We start from the raw sequence: 26,132 nt of genomic DNA, 5'->3' as shown, positions 1-26,132 counted from the left end.
CCATGCGTGCCATTTTCTTGCTGTAAGACGTTAACAGCACCCAAGCTGGCTGCCTGTCTCTTTTGCCCTTTGGAACACTATGCTCACTATCTTTACCACCACCTTTAGGTCACATGAACCTTAGCTGCTTTTCTGACATTGGAGGTCACTCCTGTTATTTTGAGATCCATAGATTAACAATTCCAAGTTTGTTACTGCCTCCCTTGTCATCAACTCAGCCTTACGGAAGAGCGCTACCACTTAACCTGTTGTGTTGCCGATGCCGCTCATCAATGCAGTTTGGATGGCCCTGGCGAATGGTATGTATTCTGGCTCCTCCTGAAAACCTCTCCTCTGGTAGGTTTTCTGGACTCACGTAATTTATTCTATCCAGCTTTCTCTCTTCCTGTAGCCTCTTTATTCTGTCATGGCAACTCAGCTATGTCTGTTGCTCAACATGGGACATTTCTTTCTTCATTCTTCTAGAGTGTTGAGATAGCTCTATTTTCTGGGGCCCTTGCCTGAGTGTTAAATCCTCATGTCCTGAGAATTCTTGCTTATGCAGTCTTATATTCTGGCCTACTCAGCAAGTACCCCCAAAGTGCAATCCCTGGGTCATTCCTTCAACTCCTGCTAATATAAGCTAATTCTTATATCTCCTCTATAAGTGTGTATGCTCTTTCTTATCAACACATTCCAGTTGGATTAGGTTGCAATTTAATGTTAATTCCCAGCCTGTGACCCACGGGAGAAGAAATGAATCTCTCGAGGAAAGGTGGTCACCTGTTGCCCTTGTGAGAGAGGCTACTACAGTGGTCTCTGTCAGGCATAAACTGTTAGCTTTCACTAGGAAGGACTGGTGAGTCACCTCTGTGAACTCTGAGGATTCCAGGGCTCCAGCACAGACAACTTCTTCAGGATCATCTGTCTAGAGAATCTATCCAGATATCCCCATCCCCCAATTCAGCTTGACAGGTGTTATTTTCAGCTCTTCTGAAATGTTTTCTGAAGTCCTTTAATAACACTAAAATAAAGCAGATTTTGCTGAGTGCTTTGAAGATGAAAAAGGGTTGCAGAAACTAGTCCACTTAACAGTCATTTGTCATGACATTATCCAGTTGCACAAGTCTCCACCAGACCCTGGAGAAAAAATATTTTTTCTTCAAGCATAAGATTTTTGGAGTTTACAGAAACTAAATACAAAAATCATGCTGCAAAATGAAATCTTGAAATCCTCCTATTGTTGTTTGGGAATCAGAGATAGAGTGAATATCAATAAGTCTTAAGACTTATCCCACCACCAGAGCCTCCCATCAAGCCTCTTAGATAGCCTCAACCACCAGAGGGCAGGCAACAGAAGCAAGAAAAACTACAATCCTGCAGCCTGTGGACCAAAAACCACAGTTACAGAAAGAGAGAGAAGATGAAAAGGCAGAGGGCTATGTACCAGATGAAGGAACAAGAAAAAACCCCAGAAAAACAACTAAATGAAGTAGAGATAGGCAACCTTCCAGAGAAAGAATTCAGAATAATGATAGTGAAGATGATCCAGGACCTCGGAATAAGAATGGAGGCAAAGATTGAGAAGATGCAAGAAATGATTAACAAAGACCTAGAAGAATTAAAGAACAAACAAACAGAGATGACCAATACAATAACTGAAATGAAAACTACACTAGAAGGAATCCATAGCAGAATAACTGAGGCAGAAGAACGGATAAGTGACCTGGAAGACAGAATGGTGGAATTCACTGCTGCGGAACAGACTAAAGAAAAAAGAATGAAAAGAAATGAAGACAGCCTAAGAGACCTCTGGGACAACAATAAACGCAACAACATTCGCATTATAGGGGTCCCAGAAGGAGAAGACAGAGAGAAAGGACCAGAGAAAATATTTGAAGAGATTATAGTCGAAAACTTCCCTAACATGGGAAAGGAGATAGCCACCCAAGTCCAGGAAGCGCAGAGAGTCCCATACAGAATAAACCCAAGGAGAAACACGCCGAGACACATAGTAATCAAAGTGGCAAAAATTAAAGACAAAGAAAAATTATTGAAAGCAGCAAGGGAAAAACGACAAATAACATACAAGGGAACTCCCATAAGGTTAACAGCTGATTTCTCAGCAGAAACTCTGCAAGCCAGAAGGGAGTGGCATGATATACTTAAAGTGATGAAAGGGAAGAACCTACAACCAAGATTACTCTACCCGGCAAGGATCTCATTTAGATTTGATGGAGAAATCAAAAGCTTTACAGACAAGCAAAAGCTAAGAGAATTCAGCACCACCAAACCAGCTCTACAACAAATGCTAAAGGAACTTCTCTGAGTGGGAAACACAAGAGAAGAAAAGGACCTACAAAAAGAAACCCAAAACAATTAAGAAAATGGTCATAGGAGCATACATATCGATAATTACCTTAAACGTGAATGGATTAAACGCCCCAACCAAAAGACATAGACTGGCTGAATGGATACAAAAACAGGACCCATATATATGCTGTCTACAAGAGACCCACTTTAGACCTAGGGACACATACAGACTGAAAGTGAGGGGATGGAAAAAGATATTCCATGCAAATGGAAATCAAAAGAAAGCTGGAGTAGCTATACTCATATCAGATAAAATAGACTTTAAAATAAAGAATGTTACAAGAGACAAGGAAGGACACTACATAATGATCCAGGGATCAATCCAAGAAGAAGATATAACAATTATAAACATATATGCACCCAACATAGGAGCACCTCAATACATAAGGCAACTGCTAACAGCTATAAAAGAGGAAATCGACAGTAACACAATAATAGTGGGGGACTTTAACACTTCACTTACACCAATGGACAGAGCATCCAAAATGAAAATAAATAAGGAAACAGAAGCTTTAAATGACACAATAGACCAGATAGATTTAATTGATATATATATAGGACATTCCATCCAAAATCAGCAGATTACACGTTCTTCTCAAGTGCGCACGGAACATTCTCCAGGATAGATCACATCTTGGGTCACAAATCAAGCCTCAGTAAATTTAAGAAAATTGAAATCATACCAAGCATCTTTTCTGACCACAACGCTATGAGATTAGAAATGAATTACAGGGAAAAAAACGTAAAAAAGACAAACACATGGAGGCTAAACAATACGTTACTAAATAACCAAGAGATCACTGAAGAAATCAAAGAGGAAATCAAAAAATACCTAGAGACAAATGACAATGAAAACACGACCACCCAAAACCTATGGGATGCAGCAAAAGCGGTTCTAAGAGGGAAGTTTATAGCTATACAAGCCTACCTAAAGAAACAAGAAAAATCTCAAGTAAACAATCTAACCTTACACCTAAAGAAACTAGAGAAAGAAGAACAAACAAAACCCAAAGTTAGCAGAAGGAAAGAAATCATAAAGATCAGAGCAGAAATAAATGAAATAGAAACAAAGAAAACAATAGCAAAGATCAATAAAACTAAAAGTTGGTTCTTTGAGAAGATAAACAAAATTGATAAGCCATTAGCCAGACTCATCAAGAAAAAGAGGGAGAGGACTCAAATCAATCAAATCAGAAATGAAAAAGGAGAAGTTACAACAGACACTGCAGAAATACAAAGCATCCTAAGAGACTACTACAAGCAACTTTATGCCAATAAAGTGGACAACCTGGAAGAAATGGACAAATTCTTAGAAAGGTATAACCTTCCAAGACTGAATCAGGAAGAAACAGAAAATATGAACAGACCAATCACAAGTAATGAAATTGAAACTGTGATTAAAAATCTTCCAACAAACAAAAGTCCAGGACCAGATGGCTTCACAGGTGAATTCTATCAAACATTTAGAGAAGAGCTAACACCCATCCTTCTCAAACTCTTCCAAAAAATTGCAGAGGAAGGAACACTCCCAAACTCATTCTATGAGGCCACCATCACCCTGATACCAAAACCAGACAAAGACACTACAAAAAAAGAAAATTACAGACCAATATCACTGATGAATATAGATGCAAAAATCCTCAACAAAATACTAGCAACCAGAATCCAACAACACATTAAAAGGATCATACACCACGATCAAGTGGGATTTATCCCAGGGATGCAAGGATTCTTCAATATACGCAAATCAATCAATGTGATACACCATATTAACAAATTGAAGAATAAAAACCATATGATCATCTCAATAGATGCAGAAAAAGCTTTTGACAAAATTCAACACCCATTTCTGATAAAAACTCTCCAGAAAGTGGGCATAGAGGGAACCTACCTCAACATAATAAAGGCCATATATGACAAACCCACAGCAAACATCATTCTCAATGGTGAAAAACTGAAAGCATTTCCTCTAAGATCAGGAACGAGACAAGGATGTCCACTCTCACCACTATTATTCAACATAGTTCTGGAAGTCCTAGCCACGGCAATCAGAGAAGAAAAAGAAATAAAAGGAATACAAATTGGAAAAGAAGAAGTAAAACTGTCACTGTCTGCGGATGACATGATACTATACATAGAGAATCCTAAAACTGCCACCAGAAAACTGCTAGAGCTAATTAATGAATATGGTAAAGTTGCAGGATACAAAATTAATGCACAGAAATCTCTTGCATTCCTATACACTAATGATGACAAATCTGAAAGAGAAATTATGGAAACACTCCCATTTACCATTGCAACAAAAAGAATAAAATACCTAGGAATAAACCTACCTAGGGAGACAAAAGACCTGTATGCAGAAAACTATAAGACACTGATGAAAGAAATTAAAGATGATACCAACAGATGGAGAGATATACCATGTTCTTGGATTGGAAGAATCAACATTGTGAAAATGAGTATACTACCCAAAGCAATCTACAGATTCAATGCAATCCCTATCAAATTACCAATGGCATTTTTTACGGAGCTAGAACAAATCATCTTAAAATTTGTATGGAGACACAAAAGACCCCGAATAGCCAAAGCAGTCTTGAGGCAAAAAAATGGAGCTGGAGGAATCAGACTCCCTGACTTCAGACTATACTACAAAGCTACAGTAATCAAGACAATATGGTACTGCCACAAAAACAGAAACATAGATCAATGGAACAAGATAGAAAGCCCAGAGATTAACCCACGCACCTATGGTCAACTAATCTATGACAAAGGAGGCAAAGATATACAATGGAGAAAAGACAGTCTCTTCAATAAGCGGTGCTGGGAAAACTGGACAGCCACATGTAAAAGAATGAAATTAGAATACTCCCTAACACCATACACAAAAATAAACTCAAAATGGATTCGAGACCTAAATGTAAGACTGGACACTATAAAACTCTTAGAGGAAAACATAGGAAGAACACTCTTTGACATAAATCACAGCAAGATCTTTTTTGATCCGCCTCCTAGAGTAATGGAAATAAAAACAAAAATAAACAAGTGGGACCTAATGAAACTTCAAAGCTTTTGCACAGCAAAGGAAACCATAAACAAGACGAAAAGACAACCCTCAGAATGGGAGAAAATATTTGCAAATGCATCAACGGACAAAGGATTAATCTCCAAAATATATAAACAGCTCATTCAGCTCAATATCAAAGAAACAAACACCCCAATCCAAAAATGGGCAGAAGACCTAAATAGACATTTCTCCAAAGAAGACATACAGACGGCCACGAAGCACATGAAAAGATGCTCAACGTCACTAATTATTAGAGAAATGCAAATCAAAACTACAATGAGGTATCACCTCACTCCTGTTAGAATGGGCATCATCAGAAAATCTACAAACAACAAATGCTGGAGAGGGTGTGGAGAAAAGGGAACCCTCTTGCACTGTTGGTGGGAATGTAAATTGATACAGCCCCTATGGAGAACAATATGGAGGTTCCTTAAAAAGCTAAACATAGAATTACCATATGACCCAGCAATCCCACTACTGGGCATATACCCAGAGAAAACCGTAATTCAAAAAGACACATGCACCCGAATGTTCATTGCAGCACTATTTACAATAGCCAGGTCATGGAAGCAACCTAAATGCCCATCAACAGACGAATGGATAAAGAAGTTGTGGTACATATATACAATGGAATATTACTCAGCCATAAAAAGGAACAAAATTGAGTCATTTGTTGAGACGTGGATGGATCTAGAGACTGTCATACAGAGTGAAGTAAGTCAAAAAGAGAAAAACAAATATCATATATTAATGCATGTATGTGGAACCTAGAAAAGTGGTACAGATGAGCCAGTTTGCAGGGCAGAAGTTGAGACACAGATGTAGAGAATGGACATATGGACGCCAAGGGGGGAAAACTGCGGTGAGGTGGGGATGGTGGTGTGCTGAATTGGGCGATTGGGATTGACATGTATACACTGATGTGTATAAAATTGATGCCTAATAAGAACCTGCAGTTTAAAAAAACAAACAATACAACTAATACTAAACTTTCATTGGGTTATTTGTATGGAAATATGTTAATATAAATGTTTCAGACATTACATGAAATTTCTAAAAATCTTATATTTGTATTTGTATGGAAATATGTATGGAAATATGTTAATATAAATGTTCCAGACATTACATGAAATTTCTAAAAATCTTATATTTGTATTTGTATGGAAATATGTATGGAAATATGTTAATATAAATGTTCCAGACATTACATGAAACTTCTAAAAATCTTATATGTTCTGGTATAATGTTATAAGTCATAATCCTAGTTATTACTTTAAAATGTATATCTCAGAAATAACTAATTTTCTTGTCAACTGCATTATTATGAACTTTCATCAAATCTTTTACTGTGGTCATTTTTAAGTCTTTTGTCATTTACAGACAGTTCTGGGTGTACTCTGATGATTTTGCAAATATGTTCCTATAAAAGGGTTTCATCTTCAAGAAATTCATGGAAAAGACTCTGACAAGTGCAGGTTTCTGGTCACTGACTGTACTGCTGAACTGAATGAATAAGCATTTTCAGAACTCTGATGAAAAACTGATGAACACATAAAAGTGCTAACAAAAGATCAAGATGAAAAAAAACAATTAATTACATGGGACTGAGTGAACTGATGAGGATGAGTATAATTTTTGTGACTTTCTGTCTGAATTAAAAAAAAAAAAATCCCACAAGGACTCAGAGGCAAAGAATATACAAATCAATTTTCACTGCAAAGTAAAGGAGCTGTTACAGTGGAGGATTACTGGACTGAACGTCAATATTATGACATAGTATGAGTGTGTTTCATGTAGGGTAATTGCAATCATTGTTGCTTTTGTTGTGGTCATCCATGTACAATGCTTGGTGTCAGTCTATTTATCTCTTGTAAAAATAAAATATACTGTGTGTGTGTGAAAAAAAAAAAAAAAAAGACGACTTGTAAGCCAACTGGAAGATCTGACCAACAAAATTGTGCAGTTTTTTCCCCCTTCCTTTAAATACAAGTATATGATTAAGAAGGGTTCCTTTCTCTGAATCTTCTCAGCCTCAAAATGTGACTTGGAGAGAAGAAGAAGAATATTGTGATGAGTAGTTAAAATGGTTGCTTTGAAATCCATTTGCTTTGAATGGTTGCTTTGAAATGGGAGGCAGCTAAATTTACGTTCTCTTCTTTGAGCTGTAGCTGGCTTTTTTGAAGTCAGTCCCATGCTTGTCTGGTTCAGGGGTCAGTCAGATATTTGGGTAAAATTTATACACAGAGTTTGGGGCTTCTCCTCCCTAACTCTGTACTTTCTGCCATTTTCACCTTCAGATTCCAGAAGCTATGACTGCCCTGAACTCTGTCTTCTAGTTCTCCACAAGAATGAGGCTGATTTCTATTGAAGCTTTAGCCTCCCTGTCAGATGTAACTCTGGAGTAGTCTCAGGCTAAAAGCAAAACAAATGAGAAACTCACCTTTTACCCTGTGGTTTTCTCTGTTTCTAAGTGTTAACTCCCCTCTAGTATCTGCTTTTTATATATTTATTTTTCCAGAAAATATATCCACCTTTTCTTTATTCAACTTAAATCACTGAACTACATCAAGCCAAAAAGCCCTACTATTTTACATGTTATATGCCAGAAAACATACCTCACTAGAATATCGTATAGTCGTAATTTGTTATATTTAGGCCTAGTTAGATAAAGAAACAGTATCGAGCAGAGCTTTTTTAACGAAAAAAGGGAGGAAGAAGCTGCAATTTCCTATTCCTACATTAATAATTTTCATTAGAGTCGGTGTTCTTTGTGGGAAGAGAAGAGAAAACTAAATATAAAACTAGAATTTATGCATTGGCCAAAATAAACAGACCTAGAGGAAAATGTTGTCTAATTAAAAGATCACTGAAAATTATTTGCAGGCTATGATATCTACAATTACTAATCATTCTTATGTATAGTGTTCTATAGAGATTTTTTTTTTTAACATAGAGATTTTCTGAGACTTGACCAGTTTCTCAAGTGTCCCTCCAGGATAAAAAATAGTAATAAAAATAAAATTAAACATTTAATCAGTTTTAAAATTTAAAAATCATTTAAAGTTAATAAGGAGCCATAGAGTATTATTTATTAAGACTGTGAGATAGCAACATTTTAGATTTAAGTATACAGAACATAATAATCCTTTGAGAAAACAAACAAAAATTTAATAGAAATGTACCATACATATGTTCAAATTAGGAAGTTTTAATTGACATGTGGTGTGGATTTTTTTCTTCATGCCTATTATTAGATTTAATATATTTTACAGTTCAAAAGATTAAATCTCTTTGTATTATTATGGTTTGACAGTAAACCTGGATTTTCAAGCACATGGGTGACAGTAATGCAACTGGAAAGTTTCAGAGATAATAATACAGACCCATGTAGAGGGTGTAATTGTCCCAGGGGGGTAAGAGACATAGGTGTACTTGCTTATTCATAGACTGGTGACAGTTTACTATGACGCTAATCCTTACTTGTTTGAATGAATTAAATATATTTAAAATGAATGGTCATGAAGGCTGAAACATTTGACGCTAACATCCTAGCAACATTTCTTAGTTTCCTGTTGGTACCGAAGTACAAAATGCTAGGAAATATCAGTGACGTTTATTGAAGCGATTTCCTTTTTCCGTACTTGTGGGTTGATACTTCCAATCAAGTGTTGCTGATTAGATTCTGAAAGCATGTAATTGATTTTCAAACTCTTTACATCCTGGTTGCTATGTTTAAACAGCCACATGAGAAACATTTCCTGAGTCTAGGTAGATTGCTTTTTGTTTTACATGAGCAATAGCTTAAAAGGTGAGTTGACATTTAAAGAAATAAATATTCAAGCACGAGGTACATTTGAAAGTCATTAAGATTAATAAAGGTTTACAATAACATATTATCCTTAAGTGTTGACACAAATACTATGCTGTACTTATCTGACACTAATCTGTCTAACATATGAAGAATGGAAGCAATGATTTGATTTTGACCCAAATAATGATGTAATCATAACCTTTGCAAGAATGAATTAAAGCATATTCTAACCTTTTCATTATTTCACATTTTCACTACCAGAAAATCATTACTCAAAAGGGAAAGGAATGATTTTGCAACGGGGTCTTGCTTAGGGTTATATTTCAATTCCTCATAATGAAACATAAAGGACAGGAAAAAGAAGGTGAGGACATTCTATCAAATCACTACTTGCAGTTTTTCATATGTAATACTCAGTATAGTTTAAGACTTAACCAAGAGAACAACCCATTATGTCTCAGCAGCAAATCTGTCAATATGCTGATGGAGCAGAGGCATAATATATGTTATTTGAATATTGCAACAGGTAACTTTTATTTGTAAAATGCAAGGAAGATTTTACTTTAAGGGAAAAACTTCACAACCTAAGGATTTAATTAAAAAATATCAAGTGAACAAAAATTCTGAAAGCCTGTGAACATTAAACTAGATGAAAATTACAAACTTTTAATATGAAAAATTAAGTAGATCATCCCTTGATTTGTTGAGCATAATAAAGCTTATTGAAACTAATCAAATGACATTTTTTCTTATGAAGGTCTTTCTGATATATAGCATTGGAAACTTACTTCATTGTTCATGATCATTAATGCTGAATTTAATTTAATTCTATTTATTTTAATATTCAAACCTTTATTAGCTTCTGACACCGGTCAACCCCACTCCTGGGAGCAGTTCCCTCCTATACTTGTAAGGTCATTTAATATGTACTTCGTAAGGAAGTCTGCATTTAGACTCAGGTTTGTTTGCTTGATTAATTTGGTGAACTTAAAGACATTGCTTAGTCAAAATTCAAACAACACATGGATTCTAAATTGCTCCAAGGTAAATTCTCAATTCTATACAATTTGCTGATTTTTAAAGGGGGGAAAAAAAGATTTTCTAACTTTTCTCCAATTGTTTCCAAGGACAATTGACAATTTAATGCTATCATTTACATGTAGGCCAAAACATGATTTGTTCCTGTCTCCTTTTCACTTAATTCAACTTAAAAAAAAAAATGTATTGATGGCCCACAATGAGCCAGGTTTTATTTCACTTTCCAAAGATACTTTAGTGAATCAAACAAAGATGCCTGCCTTTGTGGAGCTTATATTCTAGAAGCGATGGGGCAGCAGATAATGATAAACATGGACACATAAATGATATTTTACATTAAAAGGCAATGAGCCTTATGGAATGAAAGAACAAGGAAAGGGTTTTCAATTGTAGGCGGGGCCTGGGGGTGGATTATACTTTTACTTAGGCTGGTATGGGTAGACCTCCTTTTGGTGATAGTTGAGCCAAAAATTTGAAGAAGTGAGGGACCTCACCCATAAAGATATTTGGGGAAAATTGACCCATTCAGAGTCAGAGCAAAATCCTAAATGCGGAACTTGTCTGGTATGTTTGGAGAAAGCTATGAAGCTAGTGTCACCGGAGAAGCAGAAGGTGAACCGGAGCTCCCGCTGCATCTCAGTGATGTGAGATGTCTGAGAACTAAGGGAGGGGTAATCATGTGGGGCTTTTAAGTCATTTTGAAGAGTTTGGTTTATATTCAGAGTGAAATGGGAGCTAATTTAGAAAGACTGAACTTCTGTTTGTTAATGACAATTCTGGCTACCATACAGAGAAGTTGTGGGAGAGGAACTGGGGTCAAATCAGGTCACCTAACGATCAAGCGCTTCCTGTAATTCAGACAGGGAGTGACAGAAAATACAGCCAATCCAAATAAGTACATCTATTTCAGGAAACACCCTGAAGCATCTTTGAATAGGACACTATCTAGTTTACACACCAGTCACATCCGATATTCAAAGGATTTTATAAGGTTATCACTTTAAGTTAAGTTTGGGAACACACATTCACTCCTCTTCTGTGGAGAATGGCTTTTGGCAAGATATTTTTAGTGCCATAACTACATTTCAGTGTGAATTATTTGGTGTGCAGATTATATAAAATGCTTTGACGTATACTATATATCAGTACACAGTAAAATCAAAGAGGAGAACTAAGCAGGGCTTAATTCATAGGCCTAGTGTTGCAAACTTCTTTCCCTTTGTCCCTCTGAAATCTGCTTCTCAGAGTGAGACACAATAGGTTGAGCAACAAGCAAGGATTAGGTATGGTTCACATATGATTCCAGAGTTGGTTTATAATCTTGAATGAGAACTGAAAAGTCAAAACCCCTTTACTACAATTCCTTTTCATGTGACTCTTGGGCATGCCATGTTTAAGAGGTACTGTGTCCCACATCCCTTTAGAAATACTAAGTATTTATCTAACTGCCATTCTCCTAGCTCTTTCTAGTCATGGTTCCAAACTGAGCCATGATTTTGAACCATCATTCAACATTTTAACGAGTATGTATTTATGTATCTAGTAAGTTTGGCCAGCCTGGCATTTTCATATGGATTCCCACATATACAGTTTAGGAAGATTACACACATTAAAATGGTTCTTTCTTCCAAAAGTCCCTGTTATATTTACTATAGAGAAAAAAAATTGGATGATCATTTTAACCCTTGCTAATGTTTTTTACAAGATTACAAAAAGTTTTATCTTATAAATAACATAAAATATGTTTTATAAAATATAGATAAATTTTACAAAATATATACAGGGGTTGTATTAATAATTAGTAATTAGTAAATAATTAATAACCAATACAAAACCAATCAGGGGGTTGCTGCTCAGATACACAATTATGAGGATAAAAACAGAACAAAAACAAACATCACTGGAATACAGACCCCCCTCAGCTCCACCACTAACTAATAATAGGGATTGTCCTTAAGGACCTCCTGCCTCCCTCTTGCTGTCAGAATCCATTGTTAGCGACACCCTTTCTCTTTCATCCCTCCACATGTGTACAAAACTCCCAGTACAACTGTATTTAGCTGTGTTCTTTCTCATATCAGGTAAAAAGTAATATGCAAATAAACATGTAATCAAAGAGGTGAGTTATTTGTCAAATCTTGTGAGTTGCAAGGTCTTCTTAGTATGACAGCTAAGGAGAAATTCAATGTTTATATTAGGAAAAAAAACGAATTTAACTATGAAATGTAATCAGCACTCATATGCTGTGTGCCTGCTCCTTGAAAAAAGTTTTGCTAAGTCATGCCTTCAATTTCAAGACCTTACAGTTCATTGGAATGAGGAACTATGAATAGATATGTGCACATCACTACCTCCAGTATAAGACACTGGGAGAGAAGAGCTGGAAGGTAGCACTATAATGCCCTAGATTGCACTAGACATTAAATCTTTACCCATAGGATACCCATTTCATTTTACTAAATGGCTCTCTATAAACCTAGTGAAATGAATGATTTGCCAGATATTGTAAAGAGGGTAGAACTACAGGATTTTATAGTGTAGGTTCAAACTCTTTGCCTGACTCTCATAGTTTATAAGCTAGTCTCTTGCAGCCTTCACACAATGATGTTAAAAGCAAAGCAGCTACAAATTCCCTACCGTCGTCCTGGGCCCCCGTATCTCCAACCAGGAGTCGCTGAGAGGACAGAGCAAAGCGTCACCCTGCTGAATAGCAATTACTGCTTCTGTAATACCTATAATAACTGGCCCTAGTTTATAAAATTGAAACAAATTGCTTACAAGTGATTATTTTCAAGCAACATAAATAGTTTAAAGCTACTGCATCTGAAAAGTTAATTACCCTGAGTGCAACTCAGCATAATTTGCCTTTATAAAATATTTTATATTAAAAACCAGGCTGTTCACTAATGTCAGACAAAGGATTGTTCCCTTTGTGACAAGTTCACTTTTAATTTGCTTTTATTAATTATTTACTGATCCTATTAATAAAGAAAAACTGGAAATATATTACATAGCCTTTTATTTTTGGAAATTGAGATGTATTTAGAACTAAAGAGGAAATGAAGGAAGTAAATGTTCTTGTAATTCTTCACTCTCTGGCCGCTTCTATTCCAGAGACAGGAACAGCCCCCAAGACCACACTGTGAATTCGTCTGAGAATATCAACTGGGCTCAGAAACTTCCTCTCCCCCGCCCTCCAGCAAAACACATTTTATAACCAATCTTAACGAGCTGCAGTCTAGTGACTGTCAGTGGCCAGACCAACAAAGCTGACAAATTAATTTACCTTAAAGCATAGTTAAGTGGTAATAGCAGTGCTGTTTTCTCAGAGAATGTTTGCATTTCAGTAGGGACTCCAGGTTACCCCAAAGGAATTGACAATTAATAGTGAAGCTATACAAATGGCACTGATCAGAAATACCTATACAAATGGGACAGTATTAAGGTATATATATTTTTTCTACATATATTTGCTCCTACAATTTCAATTAGGTAATGATTTTCTGTTTTCTTTCTCAATGGACATTTCTTGTAGGAAAGCAGAAAAAAGCAGCTTAAAGCCAAAGACTTTTCCAGTATTTTATAAAATCTGAAATTGAATAAAGAGGTAGGTGTTCCACGTTAGAAATAAAGAGGATGATAACTTTGGGAAAGACAAGCCAACGACGGGCTGGTTTTCCCCAAGGATGAAAGCAGGTTGGAAGAACCTGAGGATTGTGAGAGTCGTGAGCCGACCTCCACCTGTTTGTGGGGAGGAGGCTGGGGGTGAGCTCGGGCTTATGGAAAAGGATGGAACTGAGCAACGTGGACGCTGGATCCCCACCCAGGAGCATCTGTATTGACCTAGTTCCTGAGCACGGCCCAGAAGCAACAGAGCTAATGGGAATGTGTCCTATAATACCTTGGGGCCATGTAAACATGTAAAGCACTGCGTTGTGCTGGAGTGGAAGTGTGCGCCCCACTAATTGAGTTTAAATTGTACATCTCCCATTCCTAGTAACTCTATTTTTGCATCCACACTCCAATCTCTCAGCTTCTGTCTTTCTAGGTGTCTCCCTGAGCACTATACATCACAGCAGATGCAAAGCAGGGTGTGATACATCTTTCTGGAGCATCAAGTTTTTTTTGTTTTTTTTTTTTAAAGTATTTATTTATTTATGCCTGTGTTGGGTCTTAGTTTCTGTGCTAGGGCTTTCTCTAGTTGTGGCAAGCGGGGGCCACTCTTCATCGCGGTGCGCGGGCCTCTCACTGTCGCGGCCTCTCTTGTTGCGGAGCACAGGCTCCAGATGCACAGGCTCAGTAATTGTGGCTCACGGGCCCAGCTGCTCCGCGGCACATGGGATCTTCCCAGACCAGGGCTCGAACCCGTGTCCCCTGCATTGGCGGGCAGATTCTCAACCACTGCGCCACCAGGGAAGCCCGAGCATCAAGTTTATTAACTAGAATTGGAAGAACCAAGGAGTCCTTGGAACAAGAACTATCCCCCTCCCCCACCAACACGGAAGACAGAAGAGTGGGGGAGGGGAGACGTGACCCAGGAATGACAGTCCAGTCTCTGAAGTTTCACCCAGGTGGGGGTTGAGGGGCAGACCTGCAGCCACGGTGGCCTCGCCTTCGGTCGCCCGGGCTGCTCCGGACCATCCTCTGAGCTGGCCAGGGTCTTGGATACGATGCTTCTGAAGGCCGCGCAGAGAACACCCTCATCTTCCCCTGCACCGGGCCCCAGGGAGCGTGGCGGCCTGACCTTCCTGCCTCGGTCATGCATGGGGTTCACATGGGCTCACTTTATTATGACGCCTCATGCTGGGCAGCTTGCAACAAAGATGTTTCAAAACAAAGTTCCAGATTCTCCTAGCCACCCCTTGCTTTTTCTGGCTCTGGCCAGAGGGAGTGGATGAGGACACACTCTCAGGCTGCCCAGTGTGGGAGGACCCTCCAGTGTTGGACACACCCGGGGGGCAGCTGGTTCCCTCTGGGGCTCCAATCCTGCTGCTGGTGGAGGGGGATGTCCCAGTGCCACACTGGGGGGCTGGGCTGGGGGTGGCAGTCCTCGACTGCAGGCTGGGTGGGGGACAGGCAGACTCACCGGTCTTCTGCCCCGCCTGCTGGTCTTCCTGCAGCTGCACGTTTTCTCCCTGGTAGAGCCACCTGCTTTTCAGGGGGGACACCACAGGGCTTGGAGAAGGCTCGAGTTCACTGCCGCTGAGGTCCCCGCGACAGAAGGGCCTCACAGTTACGATGGAGGCCCCTACCTGGGGTTTCTCGGCGCTCACACTGCCTGTTCCAGCATCCTGGATCTGGTCGCAAGTCAAGCCCGGAGTCGTCACCGTTGTCACCTTCAGGTCCTCTTCACAGGGTGGCTGGAGTGGCTCCTTCTGGCCCATGTTTAACCAAGCATGCCTCATGAGGTCAGGTAAGGTGCCTCTGTCACTGGGGTTGAGGGCAATCATTTTTTGTAATAGATCCCTTATCTCCAAAGACAGATAAGGTGGGATGTGGTATTTCCCTTGTAGGACTTGCTTCCGCAGCTCCTGGAAGTCTTTTCCCACAAAGGGCCGGGACCCAGTTACCATGGCGTAGAGCACTACTCCCAGGCTCCACACGTCCACCGCAGGGCCGCTGTAGCTCTGCCCCAGGAAGATTTCCGGGGCACAGTAAGGGGGTGTGCCGCAGATTGTGTCCATTTGTCCAGAGTCATCACACTTGTTGCTGAGGCCAAAGTCTGCAAGTTTGATATTCATGTTCGAATCAAAGAGGAGGTTCAGTGGCTTCAGGTCCCGATGCACGATGCCCCTCTGGTGGCAGTGCTGCAGGGCGGAGAGCAGCTGCCGGAACGGGCCTCGGGCCTCCGCCTCTGTCATACGGCCATGGATCTTCAAATAGTGGTACATGTCCCCCCCACTGAGGTACTCCATCACCAGAATAAATGCCTCCTCTGTGTTAATCGCCCCCAGCAGTTTTACAATATTGGGGTGATTCAGGAGCTTCATACCGCACACTTCCCGGAAAAGTGCCTGGACACTTGCGACGCTCTGACGCCTTTTCTTAACCACCTTGAGAGCCACCTGTGTCCCGGTCAGAATGTGCCGCGCCAACTTCACTTTACCGAAGGTGCCTTCACCAATGGTGCGGAGGATCTCAAAGCCATCAATATGAGCCTCCTTGTCAGCAGAGTTGGCTGTGAGGCCCTGCATCGTGGTGACCTGCTAACTACACTGACTGACAGCACTACCTAGCAACGCTAACTACGCTAACTAACAATGCTAACTGTACTAACAGTGCTAAGTGTGCTGTCTCTACTAACAACGCTAACTACGCTAACTGTACCAACGGCGCTAACTAGCACTAACTACACTAACTATGCTAATCAAGTATTAACTACACCAGCTATGCTAACTATACCAACAGTACTGACTATGCTAACTGTACTAATCTAGCAATACTAACTAAAATTAAGATACAAATGAGAAAAAGAACAAAGGAAGAAAAGAAAGCAGAAGAAATGGAAAAGAAACACCAAAAAATGGAGAAGAAAAAATTTAAAACTAAAAGAAATGATAAAGAGAGAAAAATGAGAAGAAGGCAAAGAAGAAAGAAAAATGAGAAAAATAAAAAAGAGTAGAGAAAAGAGAAAAACAAATCAACAAAATGGCAGCAACAAGGAAAAAACAAGCTAACTGTAGGTCCAAGGCCGTCAGGTCACCAAAAGCAGCTTCCTGGGCTCTAAGGACCAAAAACCTGGGCCCAGCTGCCCCTTTTACAGGGCTCTGTGAAGTACATCACAGTGGTGCACTCTGAGGTCAGAGCAAGAAATGGACGCATCACAGCTGGGGGTAAACCACAGGGGTTTTCTCACTTCTTGAGTTCAAGGCCCCTTTACACTTAGGAAAAAGGATCCCAAAGAAATTTTTCTTTACGTGTGTTATTAGACATTGGTATTCACTTTGTTATAAATTAAAATCTGTAGGATACTTCAGTGGCCTTTTTATTTCTCGTTTGAAAATCTGTAATAATTTTAAAGACCTCATAATCTCTACACTTGAAATATTCAATTCCTTTTCCTTAAATTCTGGTCTCAAAATAATGTTGCAACTTAACTGACTTCACGATACTATACAAAATGTTCTGCTGCATAAGACACGATAAGGTACATTATGAAAGTTCTATGAAGCTGAGAGAAGATTTGCCAGGAAGGTCATGAGCAGATTTCTCATCAGGAGCCTCGGAGGCCAGATGGCATGGCTCAATGTACTTCAAGTGTTGAAGGAAAGAAACCGTCAACCAAGAATCCTATATCTAGCAAAACTTTCCTTCGAAAATGAGGGAGAAATCAAGACATTCCCAGTTAATCAAGAGTTGAGAGAGTTCTTAACCACCAGACCCGCCTGCCACAGGGAGTTCTTCAGGTTGGAGTCAAGGACCCTGCACAGTAGCTCAAAGCCTTATGAAGAAATAAAGACCTCTGGCAAAAGTAGATAGACGGGCGATGAGAAAAGCTAATACTGTTGTAACTTTGGTTTGTAGCTCCACTTTTTGTTTTCTATTTGATTTAAGAGACTAATATATAATAAAACACACCACACACATAGAAATCAAAAAAAAATCTATACCTAAAGCTATCACTAGAATTAAAAAATTTCACACATCTTATTAATATATACACTTGATGAAAAAAGCGTTGAAAATTAGCATCAATATTGATATAACTATTTAGGAATTTAGATGACATGTTCCCCTATGTAATTAAATTAATATTTGGGAGAAAATTAGGAGATAAAAATTCTTTGAAATCTTAACATTTCATTATAAAAATAACCTTAATAATTACATAAATGAAGTAGAACTTTGGTGTGTAGATTTCTATCTACATATACATGGAAAATTATGAAATATATACAAACATGTACACACAGAATGGCCTTTACATATTCTATGAAAAATTCGTTCCCACCAACTAATGTATCACGGAAAAAAATTTCCAGAGGAGATATAGATAGATAGATAGATAGATAGACAGACAGACAGATATGGATATATGTATCTATGTTTGCCTCTATAGACCCTTACTAGTAGTTGGCATTATGGATGGTTCTACTAATTGACTCTTCTCAAATTTCTCCATGTAAGTTTGAGATAAACATGTAGGACAGCTTTCTTACCATGTGGGTAGTAAATGGGAGCAACAAGGACTATTGAAGGAGAACACAGCACATTGCTGCGTTAGTCTACTGAATATACTAAAGGGAGAAATTGAACCATCCCCATGTCAATCCTTGGGGATTAAGCAGAAGAACAAGGTGTTTACGTTACTCAAGTTTCAAACAAGCGAACAGACACCTCAGCACTTCCAGGTAACTACATTTCCACAAAAACTCCTATGAACATGCCAATAAGTCCAGAGCATCAAGAACTATGGCTAAAGAGGCCTTATGAGGCACTCAAAGACCTCACTTAGCCTAGAGTAAGTGGTTATACAGACTAATCCTTCTGTAACCCAAGTGAGGGGTGGAGAAGAAGCACTTCCTCATAGCATAGGGCAGTGGTGATGGACAGAGAATATGCAAGGAATGAACTCTTAATACTGGCATCTTGTAGGCACACAGAGTATATAGATCATAGGAACAATGAGAAAAGAAACCTTTAGTTCCTTTAATTGGCTGAATTCATTAGAGGCTAGTATGGTTTCGACAAAAAAAAAAAAAAAAAAAAAAACAGAGGCTCTTTCTAGCACAAGAGTTGGAAGATTGGTGGCCTATTTCAGTAGTTCTTATATAATCCAAACTCAGGTGAACAAGTGTTAGAGACAATATACTTTATTATGATCAATCTTTGTAGGAGAGGCATAAACCCAGTCTGATTATATTTGAAAAAACACTACTGTGATAATACTTCCCTTCCACGTGTTGGAGTATAATCTGCCATAATATATTTGGAGAAAATCTGGAATTTATCACATTCACAGTGAAAAAAAGAACAATCTGCCAGGGATTGGGGAGGGGAGGAGGGAAGGATGAACAGCTAGAGCAGACAGGATTTTTAGGGCAGTAAAACTATTCCACATGATGTGGTGGTAATGGTGGGTACATAACATCATGCCTTTGACAAAACCCACAGAACTGTAGATCACAAAGAATGTGAGCCCTTAAAATAACTGACTTTATTTTATAACAATGTATCAATGTAGGTTCAATTTTAACATGCTTACCACACCAAGGCAAGATGTTAATAATGAGGGCAAGGGAAGGAGTGGGAGGGGGAGTATATGGGAACTCTGAACATTCTGCTCAATTTTTCTGCAAGCTCAAAACTATTCTAAAAATAAATTCCAATAATTCAAAAAATGTAAAGGGAATAAGAAAGGCATATGAAGTTAATACTAAACTAAAAACTTTGGAGTAGGCATATTAATTTCAACAAAGCTGATTTAAGAATCAGCTTGGGACACCTGGAAACAAAGGGCAGGGTTAGCCCCTACAGCCAGTGCTGCTTTACAAGATTTGGAATAAACACATAACTGAGTCTTTTGTTCCATGTGGGAGTGAAGAAAAGTGTAGGAGGGGCCTTGCCTCCAGCCTTACAGTCAGCTCCCTGAGGGGTTGTTCTCTATCTTGTTTCATAGTGAGACTGTTTATTGGTGACATTCTTTCTGGGTCAAAACCATTCCAGTGGGGGTAAGCTGAGACGAAGTGAGAGAGTGTCATGGACATACATACACTACCAAATGTAAAATAGATAGCTGGTGGGAAGCAGCCGCATAGCACAGGGAGATCAGCTCGGTGCTTTGTGACCACCTAGAGGGGTGGGATAGGGAGGGTGGGAGGGAGATGCAAGAGGGAGGAGATACGGGGATATATGTATACATATAGCTGATTCACTTTGTTATACAGCAGAAACTAACACAACATTGTAGAGCAATTATACTCCAATAAAGATGTTAAAAAAATTTTTTTTTTAATTAAAAATACCAAGGAAAAGGTGGGACATTACATATTAATAAAAGTATCAATTCTCCAAAAAGACATAAAACTCCTAAAGTTGTGGAATCTGACATCAAGCTTTCAATATATGTGAAGCAAAAACTGATAGATCAAGTAGGTACAGAATCAGTAAGGATAGACTTGACCTGGACAGTAATAGCAATCAAACTAATATAATTGGCATTTATAGACTACTCCACTCAACAACAATAAAAGATACATTTTTCTCAAGCTCATGTGGATCACAGAGAAAAGTCTCAAGAGGAATTTTAAAAAGCAATTATATAGAATTAAAAATTTTAAAAAAATTGTAGATACAGAGAAAGCAGTGCTGAGAGGAAAATTAAGTGCATATATTCAGAAAGAAGAAAGATCTATAATCAGTAATCTGAGCTCCACCTCAGGAAACTAGAGAATGAAGAACAATTTAATATTAGTGTAAACAGAAAGTAAAAAGAAATAATACATATGTGAGCATAAGTTATTGAAACAGAAAACTTTAGTAGAGAAAATCAATGAAACCAAAAACTTCTTTGAAAAGACCAGCAAAACTGATAAACCTCTAGCCAGGTTAACAGAAAAAGAAAAGAAAAGAAAAAATAATTACCAGTATCAGAAATTAAAGAGACGTCATCCTGACCTGTTTCATGAATGTTAAAAAGGCAGTAAAGAACAACAAGCAGAACTCTATAATTTAGATGAAACAGAATGATTTCTTCACAGACACAAATGCTTAAAACTTGCACAAGGAGAGACAGGTAATCTGATCAGGCCCATATCTATTAAAAAAAAAATTGTATCAATAATCAAAAACCTTCCAAAAAAGAAACCTTCAGTTCAGATAGTCACCGGTGAATTTTACCAAATCAAAAGAAAGGGTGCCAATTACCACAATCTCTTCCAGAAAACAGAAGCTGAGGAAACTCATTCTATGAGGTCAGCATTACCATAATACCAAAACCAGACACAAGCATTACGTGACATAAAAATATTTATATATCATGTTAAGAAGTTGAAAACTTTCTCACTAAAATCCAGAAAAAAGGAAAGATATTCTCTTTTACTCTTCCTACTCTCCGTTTTACTGAGATTTTTAGCTAGTACTTTAAAACAAGAAAAAAAAAAAACAAAGAGAAACTATTTGGCTTGGAAAGGATTACATAAAGCTGTCTATACTTGCAGATGACATGACTGTCTCTGCAGAAAAATATAATTTTGGAAAATTATGGAAATAATAAAGGACCATAACAAGGTCACAGGATTCATGGTTTAGTATATATTTTTGTGTATATGCTATACATATATATATATGTATTTTGTATATATACCGTACATATAAATATAAACACACATACATTTAATACGTCAATGAAATTTGAAATTAAAACATACCATGTTGGGCTTCCCTGGTGGTGCAGTGGTTGAGAATCTGCCTGCCAATGCAGGGGACACGGGTTCGAGCCCTGGTCTGGGAAGATCCCACGTGCCGCGGAGCAACTGGGCCCGTGAGCCACAACTACTGAGCCTGCGCGTCTGGAGCCTGTGCCCTGCAACAAGAGAGGCCGCGACAGTGAGAGGCCCGCGCACCGCGATGAAGAGTGGCCCCCGCTTGCCGCAACTAGAGAAAGCCCTCGCACAGAAACAAAAACCCACCACAGCCAAAAATAAATAAAATAAATTTCTAGTTAATATTAAAAACAAAAAAAAAACATACCATGTATATTGTACCATAAAAATGAAGTACTTAAATATAAATCTAACAAAATATGTATAGGAACTATATGTGCAAAACTATAAAATGCTGATAAAAGAAACCAAAGATTAAATAAATCAAGAGTTATTCTGTGTATACTGACTGGAAAAATCAATATTATTAAGATGTTTATTCTTCTTAACTGTATCTATATATTCCATGCAATTCCAATCAAAATTCCAGTGAGCTCTTTTCTTGATATTGACACACTAATATCAAGTTAATGTGGAAAGGAGAAAGACCTAAAACAGCCAAAACAATAATAGAAGATTAACAGCATAGCTGTAGTGCTAACAATTCCTGATTTCAAGAATTACTATAAAGCTACAGTAATCAAGAGAGCATGATATTGGCTCAAGAATAGACACATAGATCAATTAAACCATAGAAACAGCCCAGAAGGAGAGGCACAGAAATGCAGTCAACTGGTATTTCACAAGGGACAAAGACAATCAAGAGAGAAACAGATGAATGGATAAACAAAGTGTGGTACATTCAAACAGTGCAATATTCTTCAATGAAGAAAAATAAATGAACTAAAATGCCATGAAAGGATATGGATGAATATTAAATGTATAGGGTAAAATGAAAGAAGCCAGTAGCAAAAGTCTACATACTGAATTATTCCACTTATATGACATCTGGAAATGACAGAACCTATAGGCATGGTAAATCAGTAATGGCCAGTAGATTAAAGAAGGGCTAGAAATGATGATGAAACACAGGGAATATGTTCAGAGTTTCAAAACAATGCTGTATACTTTCATTGCAGATACATGACACTAAGCATTTGTAAAATTCCATAGAGCTTTACAGCTCAAATAGTAAATATTAATATAAACAAATTTTAAAAAATCATTTAAGAGGTCAGGGGAATCCAGGATGGGTGCAGAATGTAACTCGGGGCTGGGTATATGGGAACTGTCTGTATTACCCTTTCAATTTTTCTATAAATCTAAAATGTTTTCTAAAAACAAAAACTTATTTTTAAAAAATTCTGCAAGACACAAATAGAATACATTCAAAGAAAGTCACATCATAGTCAAACATCATAAATGAAAATAATATTTAACCAGAAAATAAAAAGATACATTATATTCTGGCACAACAATAAGAAGAATGAGAGCTAACATCATCAGAAACAAGTGAAGCCAGAGATAATAAAATCATATATTTAATGAAATTATAGGAAAAATGTGTAACCCCCAAACTTTATCTCTACTAATAATTTTGTCCCAAAATTAAGGTTAAATAATGAAATTTTCAAATAAACAAGAACAGGCAGAATTTGTTGCTAGCTGAACCAGACTGCAAGGAATACTGTTGATAGCTCTTCAGATAAGACAAAGAAAACCAAACCAAACCAAAACAAACAAACAAAAATGAGCACAAATTTACTGATGTACGTATCTGCAGGAAGAAACGAAGAGCACCGGAAAGGGAAATTGTGAATTTAACTATAAAATAATATTTATAAAATATATTAAATAGTTACTAACTCTTTAAAGAAAAAACTACACTGTGGATACATAACACATAATAGAAGGAGAATGAGTGACAACTAAAGTACAAAGGACAAAACAACAATACATGGTATTTTACTTACAATAATGGCTAATTGGCATAATTTAAGTCACTTTGAAAAGGTAAAGATTAAAAAGCTGAATTTAGAAAATAACCAGTAATAACACAAAGCAACATACATTTAAAACACTGACAGAATTAACAGGAGTTACAGAAAAATATACAATGTATACAATATACAATGAACCACAGCTATTTCAAATAGTTATCATCCATCACCACAGAGTCGATCCCTTTTACCCATTTTGCCCACCTCTCAACCCCTTCTCCTCTGCTGTATCTCTTCTAGATATAAAAGTTTTAAACTATATTGTTATCTAACTTACCTAACAGAAATTTATAGAATACTACATCTGGCAGCTAAAATACATAGTCTTTGGGGCTATAAAACAAGTCTCAATAAGTCACAAAGGATCATATGTTCTGTGAACATACATAAATGAATAAATGCTTTCGCGAAGAATAATGAGATAATCTTATGTGTTTGAGAATTAGCAGTACGTGTCTAAATGAACACTTGTTTAAAAAAATGCAATGGGAATTTAAAATATATTATTGACAGTATGGAAATAGAAATGTACCTTATCAAAACTTGTATGATTGAGGCAAAACAGTCTTTGGCTATACTTTATCATTTAAATATGAAAGTTTAAAAAATCAATCAGCTAAGCCTCCATCTCAAGATTCTAAAAAGGAAAAGGGGAAATTTAAAACCCAGAGGAAGAAGAAGGATAAAAAGTAGAATGATGAGAACAAAGATCAAAGATATAAAATAGAGAAAAATAACAAAGCCATAAGCGTTAATCTTTGAAAGTTTAATAAAATTGATAAACTCTGTAGTAGTAGAATAATACCCCCTCCCAAGTTGTATAAGTGTTATTTCCCAGAACCTGGGAATATGTTCCCTTACATGGCAAAGAGACATTGCAGATGCAGTTAAGTCAGGATCTCCATAGCGTTTCCTGAATTACCCTGGTGAGCCAGTGTAATCACAAAGGTCCTTATTTTGAAAAAGAGTAGACGAGGGAAGCAGAAGTGTCGGAGTCAGAGAAGGAGATGTGACAGTGGAAGCAAAGTGAGAATGATTTCATTTCAGGCTGTAAGTATGGAAGGGGGCCAGTAGCTGAGGATTGGGGAGAGCCTCTAGAAGCTGAGAAAGGCAAGAAACTGGATTCCCAGAATGTGCAGAAGGAATGGGGTCCTGTAAACATTTTAACTGTAGCTTAGTTAGACCTATTTTGAACTGTGATCTCCAGAACTGTAAAATAATCAATTTGTGGTGTTTTAAGTCACTAAGATTGTGTTAATTTGGTACAGCAGCAACAGGAAACTAAGAGAAACCCTTAGCAAGACTGATAAAAAAATGTAAAGTACACACAAATTAACGTTAACTGAAAGCAGTATAGTGGTGCCAATACACATATTTTCAAATTAAAGGAGAATAAGAGAATAGTGTATTTCCTTCTTGATTTTCAATACTGTATTTAGCAGAAACCAACTTTATTTATTAGCATAAGGACATAGGGGCGACAATGAAAAACAACAAACATAAGGAGAAAAAAGAAAAGAAAACAAAATGTACTATTTAATTAATTGTAAATGGATTAAAAAAATCATCCATTTTTAATTTGCTGTTTGTTAACTTTTTTTTTTTTAACATCTTTATTGGAGTATAATTCCTTTACAGTGTTGTGTTAGTTTCTGCTGTATATCAACGTGAATCAGCTATACATATACATATAGCCCCAGATGCCCTCCCTCTTGCCTCTCCCTTCCCCCGTCCCTATCCCACCCCTCTAGGTGGTCACAAAGCACGGAGCTGATCTCCCTGTGCTTGAGTATCTTTTTAAAACAGCAAGCTGTCCGGATCCTAATATCAATAAAACAAATTAGGACCATAAATGACTCCATTAAAATAAATCTGTTGCCCATAAATTTTCTAGCAATTAATATAAATCAACTTTATTATAAATTGTATAGTACACTCCTGCCAAACTGAGAACTATATATTTTATTTCCATCTGTATTTTGAAGTGTGAATACTAGAAAATTAGCTTTAATAAAAGCCCAATTAATCTAAGTAATAATGCCTAAATATCTCTTGGTGTGAAGGGTCTTGAAACACATGACTTTCCATCCCAATGCCAGTTTTGTCTAATCATCTTATGGGCAAAATTTATGTCATATTTTTACTTTGAAAAATCTATTTGGAACAAAGAAAACTATAGTTAGGCAACAATTCCTGTATTGTTGAAAATTAGCAACTGTTATCACAACAACAACAATAAAATGTACTTTGACTCCAATGTAATTATGTACTTAATTTTTCTCTTTTTTAGTTTTCAAGAACCATTTTTTATTAAACCCATATAAGAAAATTTACTTATCGGTGTTATTTCTATTTAATTTACAAGAAGACTGAAGCAACAGTTATGTCAGTATTATATATTGCTTAAATTTTTTCACTGATTTTATGTTAGAGTTATTTGGAAAGTTTATAGTCCTTAAATTTCGATTAATGTCCTCACATTTTGTTGCATGTGTGCTCAGTTC

The 26,132-nt window shown here is 37.4% G+C and overlaps 1 long non-coding RNA gene across 6 annotated transcripts in view; it reads right to left on the bottom strand.

Annotated features, from left to right (window-relative positions):
* The window catches only part of LOC309659105, a 442,553-nt gene that overhangs the window by 243,698 nt on the left and 172,723 nt on the right, over positions 1–26,132 (bottom strand). For all 6 annotated transcript variants that reach the window (XR_014262598.1, XR_014262599.1, XR_014262600.1 and 3 more), the window contains exon 7: positions 21,635–21,789. This is a non-coding gene — a long non-coding RNA (uncharacterized lncRNA). The remainder of the gene's footprint in view (positions 1–21,634; positions 21,790–26,132) is intronic.

The sequence above is a fragment of the Balaenoptera physalus genome, assembly GCF_965194825.1.
Source record: "Balaenoptera physalus genome assembly, contig: SUPER_3_unloc_7, whole genome shotgun sequence".
In the NCBI taxonomy this organism is placed as follows: domain Eukaryota; kingdom Metazoa; phylum Chordata; class Mammalia; order Artiodactyla; family Balaenopteridae; genus Balaenoptera; species Balaenoptera physalus.
The sequence above is the reverse complement of the archived record's forward strand: the minus strand, read 5'-3'. Positions and strand labels throughout refer to the sequence as shown.